Source organism: Spermophilus citellus (assembly GCF_964194105.1).
Source record: "Spermophilus citellus genome assembly, chromosome: 4".
Classification (NCBI taxonomy): Eukaryota; Metazoa; Chordata; class Mammalia; order Rodentia; family Sciuridae; genus Spermophilus; species Spermophilus citellus.
This window is the reverse complement of record NC_138185.1, coordinates 194,788,541-194,793,609: the sequence shown is the minus strand read 5'-3', so window position 1 is coordinate 194,793,609 and position 5,069 is coordinate 194,788,541. Positions and strand designations below refer to the sequence as shown.

At 43.3% G+C, this 5,069-nt stretch overlaps 1 pseudogene across 1 annotated transcript; it reads right to left on the bottom strand.

Moving 5' to 3' along the window:
- Positions 1–1,532: 1,532 nt before the first annotated feature.
- On the bottom strand, positions 1,533–3,227 carry LOC308647452 (mitochondrial nicotinamide adenine dinucleotide transporter SLC25A51-like; annotated as a pseudogene). Its single transcript has 2 exons — positions 2,414–3,227; positions 1,533–1,819 (listed from the first exon to the last, which is right to left on the bottom strand). The product of its transcript is annotated as a mitochondrial nicotinamide adenine dinucleotide transporter SLC25A51-like (transcript).
- Positions 3,228–5,069: the final 1,842 nt, after the last annotated feature.

The following is a 5,069-nucleotide window of genomic DNA, read 5'->3' as shown; positions in this document are numbered from 1 at the left end:
TCAAAATAAAATATCAAAAGTGTTGGGGCATATGATTCAGTAGTTAAGTGCCCCTGGGTTCCTGGGTAAACAACAACAAAAAGAACTAGAAAAGGAGCTGGATCACTTTTGGCTAATATCAAGTGTAGAAAAAGGGCTAGAAGTGCAGCATGTGCTTTGTATGTGTACGACCCTGAGTTCAATCTCTGGCACACACACACAAAAGTAATAATAATAATAATAATAAATGAGATAAAATGCTGGATGTAGAGCAAGTAATAAGCATTCAATAAATGAAAGCCAATATTAGTGTGTGGTTTTCCATGACCACTAGCCTTTCCAAATTATACATATCCCCCTAACAGTAAACAATAAAAATAAATTATACATATCCCTTAATAGACATTTGGTACTTCCCTATATCATCATGTGAGAAACAAGGTTGTGCCCTCTCTGTAAACAGGAATGTGACACTTTTTTTAGAGGGGTGGGGGGTACCAGGGATTGAACTCAGGAGCACTCGAACACTGAGCCACATCTACAGCCGTATTTTGTATTTTCTTTAGAGACAGGGTCTCACTGAGTTGCTTAACAATTCTCCTGTCTTAGCCTCCCAAGCTTCTGGGGTTATAGGCATGTGCCACCACATCAGGCAAAAGTGTCACATTCTTAGCTGGGCATGGTGGCATGTGTCTGTAATCCCAGTGGCTCCAGAGGCTGAGGCAGAAGGATTATGAGTTCAAAGCCAGCCTCAGCAACTACAAGGCATTAAACAACTCAGTGAGACCCTGTCTCTAAATTAAATATAAAATAGGGCTGTGGAGGTGGCTCAATGGTCCAGTACCCCTGAATTCAATCCCTGGTACCAAAAAAAAAAAAAAAGAATTTGACACTTTTTAGGGAATCCCAACAGGCAATCCAGGAAAGTAGCAGATGACACAAATTCTGGAGGCAGTGACCAGTGGTGGTAGAAGGTTCTATTTGAAGTAGAAGGAAAGAAGTAAATGGATAGCAATTAAGTATGGGGTTGCTGGGGCATGGGGAGTAGGCACAGGTGAGAAGAGGGGTATCAGTGGATTTGGGAATAGAAATTAGGCACAGTAGGGAGGGATTTAATGATTGAATTTTGTCTGTGAGGTTTAGTCCTTTCTTTTTCCTATCTGGTTCAATGATTCTATTCCCATCTTTTGGCAGGGGACAAATGTTACCAGTGTGTGTGTGCCCATACATTTCCCAAAAGTTGGATGGCAGTCTGAATGAAAAGGGAAGATAAAGGGGTGGCAGGGACCTGGGAGAAATAAGTCTGTTATTCAAAAGAAGCTATTTTAAGCCAATTCCAAAAAACTAAAGGCCCAAAGTTCTTCTTTTTTTTCCTATTGAAACTTTTTTATTGTTTATTTTTGTTGTTGAGGCTTAAGGAAATTAACTTTGCTCATAATTCATTCAGCCTGGACTTAGTGACATCAACTTTTATTTGAGCCAATTAGGAATAAGACCAAACTGCATTCTTAGGTCTATTTAGTTTATACATGGCACTTCACCAATGACTTTTCTCATATAACCTTTAACAAGAACTCATAAGTAGCATCGATTATCCCCCAAGAGATGAGAGACCGATGGTAATTCAAATGGGCACCTCTGAAAAGATTTGTCAATTTTCTGTCCCATTCAAGCCAGATTGTTTTGAAAACCTTGGGGAAAGACTGAAATTCTCCACCAGTCCGAGACTGTATGCGAGTTTTTACAACATTAACTGGAAAAAACAAGAATCCCAACATGGCACCCAGTAGACCTCCACAGATAAAGTCATTGACCAAATGAGCATGTAAAGGTAAAATTTCTAAGCTGATTCTAAGCCGCAAAGTCTGAGTTAAAGTGTAAGAGACCGGGCATTGTAAAGTTTCTAAACTGCAAGGCCTGGGTTAAAAAGTGAAAGAATAGGTATTGTTAAAATTCCCCTGCTACCCCCAGAACCTGTAATCCCTGTAGCTGTTAGGACAATACCCGAACTGCCCAGTAAATATTTCCACTGACTCCCTGGTTGTTTAATAGCTAAGGGCTCTGAGTAGCTCGGCACGTAGGCATCCAGGCCCCCAAACCAATCAGTTTGAATGTGTACCCCGCTTAGGAGTGACCAATCACCCCTGCTCAATCTGTTCCCGCCAATAAATGTACTAATCATATCTCAGAGTTGTTGTTCAATTTTCCTGTGCCTCATGATGATTTCTTCTGAAGTATGCAAAGCCCCCCGCCCTCTCTAAAAAGTGTACTTAAGCTCTGCTTGACCACTGCTCTGGGTTCTGGGCTGCTCTATCTTCCTGAGTGAGCCTGGAACCTCAGCATGCTGAATCAATAAATCCCCTTTGCTGATTGCATGAAGTCAGTCTCTTGTGTGGTCTCTTCCTCCGACACTTCGCCGAACCCTTACAAGCACTGTGAATCCTTGCAGTAAACAGGTGCTCCTTAATGGGACCTCGAAGACCAAAGAAAAGGACATTGCTGGATCCTTTACGGAATAGAATGGGCACCAAACCTCGATAATACTCTCCAATTCCATGGCACTTCAGTGCCCTGAAAGCCTGATAAGTGTTTGTGAACTTGTCATGATGCTTGTGGTCTTGAAGCAATGTCTGAACTCTTTCCAATGGAGTGAAAATGGCTTCTGTTGTCCCTGCAAGTACTGCTGCCATGCCACGGGTTGCAAACTCTGAGGCACTGACGTGCTTTTGGAGAAGGGAAGACAAATCCTCCTACAGACTAAACATAAGCGCCAGGGTGGTTGTTTTCTGCATTAATGGCGGAAGGATTCCACAATACAAGTTTCAAAATCCATCTCTCCTCAACTGAAGCACTGCATCCCGGGTTTTGATTCCTTAGAGCTGCTGCCCTTAAAAAGGATCTTCCGAAAGGGAAACAACGTGATGGCTACATTGTCGAAAGCTGCGCAGCAGCCACACAAGTAATGCTGCATCTCACCAAATTTGTAATGTGAGGTGAGATGTCTTGTTTTGAAGATGTAAGGATTAGTGGTCTCTTTTCATGAGCTTCTGAATCCATCATGTTGCTTAAGGTCTCTCTTCTTCATGAAGGATTTTTTTTTTTTTTTAACACCAGATGAGCCTCAATGGTATGAGGGATGCTAGCTCTTTGGCAACTTTCCTAATTTGTTCCATTGTTACTGGTTTATCAGGTTCTTTCTTCTGGAGTCAATTTTGATAACTGGATTCCCATGGCTGCGGGCTGCCGGGCCCCACACCTCAAGCCACCAGCCTGCAGGACCGCAGCAAGCGAGCCGGTCAGCCGCAGACCTCGACCAATCTCCAAAAGTTCTTTTACACTAACAACAGACAGGGATGGGAGTGGGTGGGTAGGGTGGGGTTGGAGGTTAACTATTCCACCATGCGACCAGCGCATTGGTTTCATTAATGAGGTTCTTGGCATAAAAGTTAGCTAGCGAGATCGAAATAAAACACACAGACTCAGTTACCTTTTTCTATGACCAGGTCCCAGACGGCTCCCCTCTCTGGTTCCCATCTCGAACCACCCGGTAGGGCAGCAAGGATTACTCAGGGCTAGCAGGAGAGAGAGAGAGAGAGAGAACACTCCAGGGAGTAGCCTTTTATTGGGGAACAAGAGATTCAGGGGAGAATTCCATCCAATGAAGGTTGAGGGGGGCTGCACTCCAAGGTCAGGGTCAGTGATTGGGCCCCCGGGGTCAGTGGTCAGTCACACCCCCACACAGACGGGCTCTCTCATCAGGAGAGGGCCGGAAAAGCTCCAACACAGTTAGCCAGAGCGCCTCAGACCCAAACCGGGAGTTGCCCAGTCACGTGTGAGAATGGCTCTCCACAAACTATATAGGACAGGGGAGAGTTGGGGGAAGGTGGGGGTCAGGCATGGGAATGGGAAAGACAGTGGAATGAATTGGACATAAAATCCCTATGTTCATATATAAATACACAACCAGTGTAACTCCACATCATGTACAACCACAATTGGAAGTTATGCGGTGCTGGTGGGGCACACCTATAATCCCAGCTACTTGGGAGGTTGAGGCAGGAGGATCATGAGTTCAAAGCCAGCCTCAGCAAAAGTGAAGTGATAAGAAATTCACTGAGACCCTGTCTCTAAATAAAATGCAAAAACAGGGCTGGGGATGAGTGGTTGAGTGCTCCTGAGCTTAATCCCCAGTAACCCCCCACCCAAAAAAAAAAGCCAGAATCCAATAATTGGAAGTTATACTCCATGTATGATAAGTCAAAACAATAACAACAACAAAAAAAAGACCATTCTACTAAACCGGGCTTAATGGTGACACCTGTAATCCCAGCGGCTCAGGAGGCTGAGGCAGGTGGATTTCTAGTTGAAAGCCAGCATCAGCAAAAGTGAGGTGCTAAGCAACTCGGTGAAACCCTGTCTCTAAATAAATTACAAAGTAGGGCTGAGAATGTGGCTCAGTGGTCAGTACCCCTGAGGTTTTTTTTTAATTTTTTAAATTTTTTTTTATTGGTTGTTCACAACATTACAAAGCTCTTGACATATCATATTTCATACATTAGATTGAAGTGGGTTATGAACCCCCAATTTTACCCCAAATGCAGGTTGCAGAATCACGTCGGTTACACATCCACAATTTTACATAATGCCCTATTAGTAATTGTTGTATTCTGCTACCTTTCCTATCCCCTACTATCCACCCTCCCCTCCCCTCCCATCTTCTCTCTCTACCCCATCTACTGTAATTCATTTCTCTCCTTGTTTATTTTCCCATTCCCCTCACAACCTCTAATATGTAATTTTATATAGTAATGAGGGTCTCCCTTCATTTCCATGCAATTTCCCTTTTCTCTCCCTTTCCCTCCCATCTCATGTCTCTGTTTAATGTTAATCTTTTCTTCCTGCTCTTCCTCCCTGCTCTGTTCATAGTTGCTCTCATTATATCAAAGAAGACATTTGTTATTTGTTTTTTAGGGATTGGCTAGCTTCACTAAGCATAATCTGCTCTAGTGCCATCCATTTCCCTGCAAATTCTATGATTTTGTCATTTTTTATTGCTGCATAGTACTCCATTGTGTATAGATGCCACATTT